The sequence below is a fragment of the Ornithorhynchus anatinus genome, chromosome 2 (genome assembly GCF_004115215.2).
Source record: "Ornithorhynchus anatinus isolate Pmale09 chromosome 2, mOrnAna1.pri.v4, whole genome shotgun sequence".
NCBI lineage: Eukaryota > Metazoa > Chordata > Mammalia > Monotremata > Ornithorhynchidae > Ornithorhynchus > Ornithorhynchus anatinus.
The window spans coordinates 64,564,947-64,577,084 of NC_041729.1; the positions used below are offsets into that span (position 1 = coordinate 64,564,947).

Here is a 12,138-nt window from a genome sequence, read left to right on the forward strand (position 1 = left end):
TTATTATTTTATTAAAATATCTTATTTTATCATCTGTAAAATGGGGATGAAGACTGAAGACTGTCCCACATGGGACAACGTGATCACCTTGTATCCCCCAAGTGCTTAGAACAGTGCTTTGCACCTAGTAAGCGCTTAACAAATACCACCATTATTATACTTGACTTTCTCTGTGGTATTTAAGTGTTTACTGCGGGCCAGGCACTGTACTAAGTGCTGGGGCAGGTACAAGCCGATCGGGTTGAACACAGCACCCGTCTCACGAGGGGCTGATGGTCTTAATTCCTGTTTTACAGATGAGAGTACGGAGGCTCAGACAAGTTAAATGACTTGCTCGAGGTCACACAGCAGGGAAGCGGCACAGCCGGGATTAGAACCCGTGACCGTCAGACTCCGGGGCCCGTGATCTACCCAATCGGCCATGCTGCCTCCCTGTGTAATTGTATGTCACGGCAAAGACATCCTTTTCCTTTTCCTGCATCCCGTTGGCCTTCTGGGCTGCTCCTCTTCACTGGACCAATGATTTGAAGGAATATTCAACATCACAACAGCTCACTTATTTGAAGGAATGTTCAAATCACACCAGCTCACTTATTTGAAGGAACCTTCAACGTCACAACAGCTCGCTTTCCGCCTGGTCAGTCCGAAGGCTCAGAGCTGCGCTCCTCAGCCGCTCACCTCCTCACCGGCCCTCCTTCGCGCCCGTCCCGCCGTCGACCCCCGGCCCACGTCCTCCCGCCGTCCCGCAACGCCCTCCCTCCTCACCTCCGCCAAACTCCCTCTCTTCCCCTCTTCAAAGCCCTCCTGAGAGCTCACCTCCTCCAGGAGGCCTTCCCAGACTGAGCCCTCCCTTTCCCTCTGCCCATCCTCCCCTCCCCATCGACCCGACGCCCTCCCTCTGCTCTACCCCCTTCCCCTCAGCACCTGTGTATATTTGTTTATATTATTCATTACTCTATTTTATTAACGATGTGTATATATCTATACCTCTGTTTATCCATTTTGATGGTATTGATGACCACTAGTTTTGTTTTGCTGACCGTCTTACCCTTTTAGACTGGGAGCCTGTTGTTGGGCAGGGATTGTCTCTGTCGGTGGGCAAATTGTACATTCCAAGTACGTAGGACAGTGCCCTGCACACAGTAAACGCTCAATAAATATGATTGAATCAACGAATGAAGGCTATGATTGCCCGGCCCAGTACCACCGGCGACTATATTTGCGACCTATTTGCCCGGCTCCCACATCTGGGCGTGTCTTGGTAGAGAGGCTGCTGAATCTTTACTGCCATTGTTCTTGTCCGCCCGTCTCCCCCGATTAGACCGTGAGCCCGTCAAAGGGCAGGGACTGTCTCTATCTGTTGCCTATTCGTACCTTCCAAGCGCTTAGTACGGTGCTCTGCACATAGTAAACGCTCAATAAAGACTATTGAGTGAATGAATGAATGAATCCGAGGCTGTCCGCTGCGGCCGCGGCCTCCGCTGAGCCCCAAGGAGCCCCAGACTCTGCTCTTCTACCCCCACCATTCTAGTGCCATTTTTGTTTTTACTTTCTGTGCGTTTATCAGTCCGTCATAAAATCCAGGTGGGCTCCTACCTGCAATACTTTGTGCGTGGTGGGGACTCTGAGCTGTAGACTGTAAGTCCACTGTAGGCAGGGAGCGTCTATCGAATCTGTTATACTGCACTCTCCCAAGGGCTTAGTATAATGTCCTGCACACAGTAAGCGCTCAATAAATACAGTCGATCGATTCATTCATTCAATAGTATTTACTGAGCGCTTACTATGTGCAGAGCACTGGACTAAGCGCTTGGAATGGACAAAACGGTAACAGATAGAGACGGTCCCTGCCCTTTGACGGGCTCACAGTCGACTGGGCACACAGCGAGTGCTCAAGAAGTACGATCGCTGAATTGATTGTTGGGCTTCTAGTACCACATTTACCACAGAGTACCGCAAGGACTGAAGAGAGAGGGAGAAGAGTAACTCGGGAAGATCACGGGACGGCGACCCAAGTTAAAACTTCAGCCCAAGATTCTCCTCCTCCTTAGACCCAGAATGGGATTAGAACGGGATGACCTGGAGGGGCAGGATTGGGAAAGTGGGAGCGACGAGCACCTTGAAGAACGACACTTGTCTCGTTCTTAAATCATAATTAAATTATGATTAAATTAAACTAAATTAAATTAAAATAAATTAAACGGCATGAGAAATGCCGTTGACGACTGATGGTTCCAATGTTTACCTGAAATTACTGTATGCTTGTCTTTGGGCCATTAGACTGTGAGCTCCTTAAAGGGCAGGTCCTGGCCGATACCGAATTTCCAATATTTATTTGCAAGTGCCTTTCCTACACTCTCAGTGCTTGGTCATTCAACACATCCGAACAGCATGGCCTAGTGGATAGAGCCCAGGCCGGGAAGTCAGAGGACCTGGGTTCTAGTCCCAGCTCCAGCACTTGTCTGCTGTGCGACTCTGGGCAAGTCACTCAACAACTCTGTGCCTCAGTTACCTCACTTCTAAAATGGCGATTCAATACCCACGTCCCTTACCTTTAGACGGTAAGCCCCACGTGAGACAGGAACGGTGTCCAACCTGATTATCTTTTATCTGCCCCAGCACTTAGTTTCGTGCTTAACATAAAACACGATTATTATTACATATTAATGATGAGAATGAGGATGACAATGAACGTCGTCTTTTTATGGTATTTGTTAAGCATTCGTATGTTCCAGATACGAGACAATCAGGTTAGACGGAGTCCCTGTCCCAGATGGGGCTCACAGTCTTGATCCCCAATTTTGTGGCTCGGTGGAAAGAGCCCGGGTTTGGGAGTCAGAGGACGTGGGTTCTAATTCATTCGTTCATTCATTCAATCGTATTTTTTGAGCGCTTACTATGTGCAGAGCACTGTACTAAGCGCTTGGAATGTACAAATCGATAACAGAGACAGTCCCTGCCCTTTGAGGGGCTTATCGTCTAATCGGGGCCAGCTCGGCCACTTGTCAGCTGTGTGACCTTGGACAAGTCACTTCACTGTTCCTCAGTTACCTTATCTGGAAAAATGGGGATTAAGACTGTGAGCTCCACATGGGACAACCTGATTACCTTGTATCTACCACACTGCTTAGAACAGTGCTCGGCACCTAGCCTTTAACCATACCGTAATTATAATTTTATTATGAGGGAACTGAGGCCCAGAGAAGAGTGAAGCCGTCACCCAGGAGACACATGGCAGAGCCAGGATTAGAATCCAGGGCCTCTGACTCCCAAGCTCGTGCTCTATCCACTAGGCCATACTGCTTCTAGGCGACCTCTCCATTTTATTGTCCAGGAGCCACCAGAATGTGACGTTGGTGATGAAGACGGTGAGGATGAGTATCAGGAGCCCCGCTCGGATGATCCCTCCCCCACAACATAATAATGTTATTTGTTAAGCGCTTACTACGTGCAGAGCTCTGTTCTAAGCGCTGGGGTAGATGCAGGGGAATGAGGTTGTCCTACGTGAGGCTCCCAGTCTTCACCCCCATTTGACAGATGAGGGAACTGAGGCACAGAGAAGTGAAGTGACTTGCCCACAGTCACACAGCTGACCAGGGGCCGAGTCAGGCTATCAGGCTCTCATCTTACAAGCTCTTAACCAGGGATCTGACTCCCTCATTAATTCGGACGCTCAAAAGACATGTCAAAAAAGCAAACCAAACTCCACTGTTCCAGTGGAAAGCTATATTTTAAACTGAAACAGGGATCAGGCACCTATGTACCCACACACACCCCTACAGTTACCAATCCGACTGGTTTGCCCCAAGTCTTGGTGAACGTGATGGTTTCAAGGTTTCGGACTGCCCGCAGCTGGTCGTTGTCCTGGTTTTCCTCGAGTCTTGATGAAGACGATCCCACGTTGGATGGTTTCAAGGAGCCAGACTGCCCGCAGTCCGGCATCGTCCTGGTTCGCGTCGTAGGTGCTGGGCCAAGGCAGGCGAAGGCATGGCTTAGGTTGTTCTACCTGGTTAAGCTCGTTATCGGTTAAGCCAGAGAGGAAGGCAACCCCTCCCTCCCAGACTTATTCCCCATCTGTCACGTCTTTTCTTGCCCAGCCAGAACAGTTCAGTCCCTCTTTAAGCCCTGAGCAAGACAGTTCAGTTCCTCTCCTCAAAACTCCCCAGAGAGATAATAAAGTTTCTCTTCTAAATCATCCTTTGCGTGGCTCAGTGGAAAGTGCCCGGGCTCGGGAGTCAGAGGTCATGGGTTCGAAACCCGGCTCCGCCACCTGTCAGCTGTGTGACGTTGGGCAAGTCACTTGACTTCTCGGTGCCTCAGTTACCTCATCTGTAAAATGGGGATTAAGACCGTGAGCCTCACGAGGGACAACCTGATTACCCTGTCTCTACCCTAGCGCTTAGAACACTGCTCTGCATAGAGTAAGCGCTTAACAAATACCAACATCATTACCATTATCCTTTGGCCTTGTTGCTCCCTGAGTGAAATACAAGATGGAGTCACTTTTGCCTTGTTGCTCCAGGGGTTTGAATAATACAAAATGGAGTCACTCTGGCTCACCATATCAGAATACATGGTACTATCCTCCCTTTCTCCCCTCACCCAAGCTCACCTCCTTACTCTTCCCCAAGCTCAACTTTCCTCTCTAGAGCCATTCATTCATTCATTCATAGTATTTATTGATCACTTACTATGTGCAAAGCACTGTACCAAGCGCTCGGAATGTACAAATAGGCAACAGATAGAGACAGTCCCTGGCCATTGACCGGCTCACAGTCTAATCGGGGGAGACGGACAGACGAAAACAATAGCAATAAATAGAATCAAGGGGAAGAACAGCTCATTAAAGCAATAGCAATAAATAGAATCAGGGAGATGTACATCTCATTAACAAAATAAATAGGGTAATGAAAATATATACAATTGAGCGGTCGAGCACAGTGCTGAGGGGAGGGGAAGGGAGAGGGGGAGGAGGGGAAGGGAGGGGGGAGAGCCACTGCTCACTATATTTTCCTGGCTGCCATCCCCTCCCTCACAAACCAATTAAAAACCCACCTCCTTCGTGAAGTCCTCCTGGATCCTACCCTGATTGCACCTTTCACCCAAACCTTAGGTGCCGGTGAATAAGGCCGAGTTGATGTTCTAAATTGCATCCTTAGCTCCTCCCTCTTTAAATCCTACCCTCAAAGTCATGATCCCTGCCTCTAGACATTGCGGACAGGGAACGTGTCCACCGACTCTCTTGTATTCTCTTCTCCCAAGTGCTCAACACAGTGCTCTGCACATATGCGGAGAAGCTGCGTGGCCTAGTGGGTAGAGCACGGCCCCGGGAGGCAGAGGACCTGGGTTCTAATCTCGGCTCGGCCATTTGTCTGCTGTGTGAGCTTGGGGAGGTCACTTCAATTCTTTGTGCCTCAGTTACCTTACCTGTAAAACGGGGATTAAGACTGTGAGCCTCAAGTGGGACTGTGTTTAGCTCAACCCCAGGGCTGAGTACTGTGCCTGGCACAGGGTAAACACTTAATACCATTAAAAAAAAAGAACGCTAAAAATAAAAAGATTAATACAGCCACTCCTGCTTCCCAAGGGGTGCTGCCCAACACAGACACCCTATAAAAGCACGACTTCTCTGGCTACTCTTGTTGGTGAAGGTGATGTCCATCACCGCAATGGCCTAAGGGCAGGGAGGAAGAGGGAAAGGACAAAAGGCACAGTTAGTCCCGAACCAGATACTCAGCCCTGACTAATCTGGAGCTGAGTTCATTGACCTACATCGGAACGCCGTGATTGGCGATTTGGAAAACACATTAGAAATACATAATACTGGATTACCAATGAATCTAAATGTTTCTATCCCAAGGAAGGATTGGGTTACAAACCTTCCTCTCATCCCCTTCTCACTCTTGCCCTCCCTGCATTTATTTTGATTTTCATACCCTAAGTCCGCCCTGATCCCCTGGCTTCTAGCACCACACAAATCAGTCAATCGATGGTTATTTATTCTGACATCACAATTCTGGGATCTTCTAAGGCAGCCAGCATTTCAACTTGCTCTGCCACGTTCTGTCCCTCCTCAATTCCCACTTCCTGCTCCCTGTCATAGCAGTCACAGTATTTATTAAGGACCTACTGCCTGCAGAGCACTGTTCTAAGCCCGGGATCCTTCCACTAAGCCACGCTACTTCTCTAACTTTAAGCTGGCTTATTAGCAGGGAATGTGTCTGCTAATTCTGTTTTATTGTACTCTTCCAAGTACATAAACTCCATAGATTGACCCACTTCCCCTCTGCCCCTTTGGCTTTGGTGCCTTTCTTCTGAAACCAGATTAGCCAATTAACTCCTAAAAAACAGCATCTTCTCTCTGAACTCTGCTATTCAGAGAAGCAGCGTGGTTCCGTGGAAGGAGCCCGGGCTTGGGAGTCAGAGGTTGTGGGTTCTAATTCCGCCTCCACCACTGGTGAGCTGTGTGACTTGGGGCAAGTCACTTGACTTCTCTGTGCCTCAGTTCCCTCATCTGGAAAATGGGGATGAAGAGTGTGAGCCCCACGTGGGACAACCTGGTTACCTTTTATCTATCCCAGTGCTTAGAACAGTGCTCGGCCCATAGTAAGCACTTAAATACCATCACTGTTATTATTCCTTTTTCTCTTCCATCCCTCGATACTGAAGGTATGTTTGTTGTTCTTCATGGTATCTGTTCAGCGCTTACTCAGGCCGGGACTTGTTCTAAGCGCTGGGGTAGATATAAGCTAATCAGGTTGGACACTGTCCCTGTCCCACATAGAGCTCAGAGTCTTAATCCCCATTTTATAGATGAGGTAACCGAGGGCCAGAGAAGTGATGTGACTTGCCCATGGTCACACAGCAGACAAGTGGTGGATCCCAGATTAGAAGACAGGTCCTACTGGCTCCCAGGCCCAGGTTCCATCCGCTGGACCACACTGCTTTGGACCTAACATTTCCATCCAGCCTCTTTTGGCGGGGTTTCGCTGCTTCTCTGTCTTTAAAGCACTCAATCAGAGCTCTTCCTTCTGCCCCACCTTGGCTGTTTCTGCCCGTTTGGGCACCGGCTCTGCCGATGGCACGGGCCTCACCTCTGATTATTATCTGGTCCCAGGAGACTAGGGCATAGGCCTGCAGAGTCTGCAAGAGTTTGTAAATTTCTTTTCGTAGATCTCTGGCAAGGTCAAACAGTTTGGCAATCGAAAGTCTGGCAAGGTGAAATTCAGCTCCTTTCATTTTCTTCACTGCTTCGTGAAAGGCGATCTGTGCCAATCTTCCGTTAAGGATCCCTTCTGAAAAACCTAACTCCCACAGAGGCACCTCGGCTTGTTCAAATGCTTGCTTTTCTTGGCTCTGCTCTTCAGGCTGCATGAGAAGCAACATGGTCTAGTGGTTAGAGCACAGGCCTGGGAGTCAGGAGGACCTGGCTTCTAATCCCGGCTCCGCCACTTGTTGGCTGAGTGACCTTGGGCAAGTCACTTCATTGCTCTGGGCCTGTTACCTCATGTGTAAAATGGGAATTTAAACTGTGAGGCCCATGCAGGACAGGGACCGTGTCCAACCTGATTGACCTGTATCTACCCCAGTGCTTTGAACAGTGCTTGACACATAGTAAGTGCTAAGCAGCGTGGCTCAGTGGAAAGAGCACGGGCTTTGGAGTCAGGAGTCGTGAGTTCGAATCCCACTCTGCCACCTGTCAGCTGTGTGACTGTGGGCAAGTCACTTCACTTCTCTGTGCCTCAGTTACCTCATCTGTAAAATGGGGATGAAGACTGTGAGCCTCACGTGGGACAACCTGATTCCCCTGTGTCTACTCCAGTGTTTAGAACAGTGCTCTGCACATAGTAAGCACTTAACAAATACCAACATTATTATTATTAACCAATACCCTCATTATTATCACCTCCACCCTACAATAGTCTCAATAAGCTTTCGGAGGCTCAGAAACCTGGCCAACCTCCATTTCTCATTTAGCCACCATAATCCCCAGAGCAGGTTTGTCCAGTTGACTCACCAACAGAGGAAGAGAACAGTTTGCTGAGTTGTTTTTTCTTCTCATTTTCCACTTCTTGCCGAAGGCCACATGAGAAGCTCCATCTAACCTGTAAACTCTCTGTAGACTGGAAGCTCCCTCCAGAGTGTAAGCTCACTGAGGGCAGGCAACAGGTCTACCAATTCCACTGGACTGTAATAATACTGTTGGTATTTGTTAAGCACTTACTATGTGCAGAGCATTGTTCTAAGCGCTGGGGTAGATACAGGGTAATCAGGTTGTCCCACGTGAGGCTCACAGTTAATCCCCATTTTCCAGATGAGGTAACTGAGGCCCAGAGAAGTGAAGTGACTCGCCCACAGTCACCCAGCTGACAAGTGGCAGAGCCGGGAGTCGAACCCCTGACCCCTGACTCCGAAGCCCAGGCTGAGCCACGCTGCTTCCCTGTACTCTCCCAAGTGCTTAGTGCAGTGCTCTCCATGCAGTAAGTGCTCAATAAATACCACCGGTTGATTATGCCAAAGCTGAATGTCATCCACTTCACTGGGGTGCGATTGATGACACCTTGTACCCCGTGTTCAATGGAAAACTCAGTAGTGCTGGGGTAGATACACGGTGATGGGGTTGGACACAGTCCCCGTTCCCACATGGAGCTCTCAGCCTTAATCCCCATTTTCCAGCTGAGGTAACTGAAGCCCGGAGAAGTGAACTGGCTTGCCCAAGATCACACAACAGAACCACAGGACAGCTGGGTTTAGAAGAACCCAGGTCCTCTGACTCTCAAACCTGGCACGCTGCTTCGCTTCTTGTTTAGTTGCAGAAGATAAATTTCCTACCGAATATAACTGATCAAGACCTCTTTGAAAAGAGCTCTCCTTTGAATTTGGCGTCCTCGACCTCTTTGAGAACCCAACCCTCTCCAGCTATTGGCATTTCCCACCTCAACAGGGGCGGCTCAGCTGAGGCACACATGCGAACGTGAATCATCGGGCAGGGATTCCCATGGAGCCAGAAAAACAGTGTGGGCTAGTGGATAGTGCACAGGCTGGGGAGTCAGAACAACTTGGGTTCTAATCCCTTCTCTGTCACTTGTCTGCTTTGGGATCTTGAGCAAGTCACTTCACTTCTCTGGACCTCGGTTACCTCATCTATCAGGGGAAAACCAGCGGTGGGGAAAATAACAAGAACTACCAGTCAGAGCAAGTGATGTGGAAAGAATATTTGAATTGTCACCATGAGAGTGATGGAAAAGCATAGACATCTAGCTTGGTATTCTGGGAACTGGCTTGGATCCCTCCCTCCCCGACGCCAAGAAGGGAAAACAATAACAACAAATGTGTTTAAGCGCTTGGCAGTGGCCAAGTACTGACCTCAGCACCGGGGTGGAACCGGATGATCGGTTCAGAGACGGTCCCTGTCCCTCCGTCGGACCTATCCTTCACCGTCCACCACTGCCCGGTAAAGCCAAATACTGGGTCCTGAGGACACAACGTGCTGGTGAAGGGCTATGAGCTGTGAAACAAGATTCAGGATTTTCCTTGTTTATCAAAAGAGAAGCTGTGTGGCCTAGTGGTCGGAGACCGGGCCTGGGAGTCAGAAGGACCTGGGTTCTAGTCCCAGCTCTGCCAGTCGTCTGCTGTGTGACCTTGGGCAAGTCGCTTCACATCTTCTGTGCCCCGATTAGACCGTAAGCCCGTCAAAGGGCAGGGACTGTCTCTGTTACCGATTTGTACATTCCAAGCGCTTAGTACAGTGCTCTGCACATAGTAAACGCTCAATAAATACTACTGAATGAATGAATGAATGCCTCAGTTCCCTCATCTGTTAAAGTGGGGATTGAGACTGTGAGCCCCACTTAGCGTAAGGACTGTGTCTAAATTGATTGTATCTAGCCCAGCACTTGGAACAATTCCCAGCACACAGTAAGCATTTAACAAATACCATTAAAACCAAAAAAATGGACCTGAGTTCTTATCCCAGCTCCTCCAAATATCTGCTGCGTGATCACACTTAACTTCTCCGAGTTTCAGTTCTCTCATCTGTAAAAATGGGGGTTAAGACTGTAGATTCTATGGGGGACAGGGACTGTGTCCAACCTGATTAAGTTGTGTCTACTCCAGCAGTTTAGTAAAGTGCCTGGTGCATAATAAGCGCTTAACAAATAAACAAAACGATCCCACCACGCCCCACAAACAAGGTTGAGAGGGGGGAGAGGTTTATTAGGACAGAGAGCCCAGCCCCCTGCTTCCCTCAATTTCCTCTCCCGCTGAGAGGCGGGGTTCAAGGCACGTAAATACAGGATAAGACTACATCCTCTCCCAACACACCTTTCTGGAAAAACAGGACAGGAATGAAAACAAGCACAGTCCCAAGGATTCTGGATAACTGACAAAACCTACCCAGGTGTTGTCCAAAGCAAAGATGGTCATGGTCAGTTCCTAGGAACTGTGCATACTCAGCTGGAGATTTTAAAGCACCAGGAGGGCTGTGGCCTAGTGGAAAGAACTCCAGCCTGGGCTCTGCTACTTGCTTTTTTTTTTTTAAGGGCATTTATTAAGTAGTTTCCATGTGCCAGGCACGGTACTAAGCTGCTGGGGTAGATACAAGTTAATCAAGTAGGACACAGTCCCTGTCCCACATGGGGCTCACAGTCTTCGTTTTACAGATGGAGGGAACGGAGGCTCAGAAAACTGAAGTGACTTGTCTGAGGTCACGCAGCAGGCGTGGGGCAAAGTCAGGATTAGAACTCATGTCCTTCTGACTCCCTGGCCCGTGTTCTATCCACTGGGCCAAGTTGTTTGTTGAGTGACCTTGAGCAAATCATTTCTCTGTACCTCAGCTTCCTCATCTGTAAAATAGGGATTCAATAGCTGTTCTCTCTCATCCTTAGCTGTAAATCCCAAGTGAGACAGGGACTAAGTCCCAACTGAAGATCCAGGTTCTAACCCACGGTTTAGTACAGTACTTTGCACATAGTGTTTAGCAAATACCATTGTTATCACATACTGAATTAGATAAAGGACACTAGAAAGTTCTGGTCTCTATCTCCAGCCTATTATCTATGAACCCTCAGGAAAAAACAAAACAAAGCAGAACCGCCCCCCTCCCCCTGCTTCCAACCACTTTGAAATACTTTAGGCTGGAAGATATTTTTCAAGAAATAAAATGGTAACTAGCCCACTGAGCACTGAGAATACAGGTAAAAAGACACCTGAAAATGACATTCACTTCGTGATATTTCTTTATTAAGCATATATACTAAATACTTGGGAGATTAGTGGAGTAGCAGCAAGACCACCCGGTTAGAGCACAAGCCTGGGAGTCATAAGGTCATGGATTCTCATCCCTGCTGTGCCAGTTGTCTATGTGACCTGGGGCAAGTCACTTTGCCGTGCTTCAGTTCGTTCAACTGTAAAATGCCAAGTAAATATCTCTCCTCCTCCTTACTTCTAATAATAATAATGTTGGTATTAGTTAAGCGCTTCCTAGGTGCAGAGCACTGTTCTAAGCTCTGGGATAGATACAGGGTAATCAGGTTGTCCCACGTGAGGCTCCCAGTTAATCCCCATTTGCCCACAGTCACACAGCTGACAAGTGGCAGAGCCGGGATTTGAACCCATGACCTCTGACTCCCAAGTCCGGGCTCCTTCCACTGAGCCATGCACTGTTAGCTCCATGTGTGACAGGGATTGTGCCCAACCTGATTAACTTGTATCTACCCCAGCACTTAGAACACAGTAAGTGCTTAACAAATGCAGTAATAATAATAATAATAAAATAATACCCCAGTGCTTAGTACTTAGTAAACACCTAATTTTTTGCCATGTTTAAGAACTCCTTATTTTAATAATAATAGTAGTGTGGCAGTTGCAATATAATTATAGCGGGCAAAGTCCCTGTCTCACGGGATGCTCACAGTTCAGGGAAAGGAACGACACATGCTGAACCTCCATTTTACAGAAGGGGAAGCAGAGGCAGAGAGGAGTGAAGTGACTTGCCCAAGGTCACACAGCACCCAGGTGGCAGAGCAGGGTCTAGAACTCAAGTTTCCCACCTCTCAGGGTTGTGTTCTTTCCACTAAAAGCCGTGCCGCCTCTCTGGTTCCATAACCATTTAAAAAATCGTTTTTTGCTGAACATGAA

The 12,138-nt window shown here is 48.4% G+C and overlaps 1 long non-coding RNA gene across 2 annotated transcripts; it reads right to left on the reverse strand.

The window, feature by feature from the left end:
- Nucleotides 1-3,706: 3,706 nt before the first annotated feature.
- On the reverse strand, nucleotides 3,707-9,503 carry LOC114818256. Of its 2 annotated transcripts, none has more exons than XR_005661152.1 (3): nucleotides 9,367-9,503; nucleotides 7,095-7,368; nucleotides 3,707-3,965 (listed from the first exon to the last, which is right to left on the reverse strand). It is a non-coding gene; the product is annotated as an uncharacterized LOC114818256 (long non-coding RNA). The 2 variants fall into 2 exon arrangements; XR_005661151.1 differs by lacking the exon at nucleotides 3,707-3,965 and adding an exon at nucleotides 4,287-4,329.
- Between the last annotated feature and the right edge of the window lie 2,635 nt (nucleotides 9,504-12,138).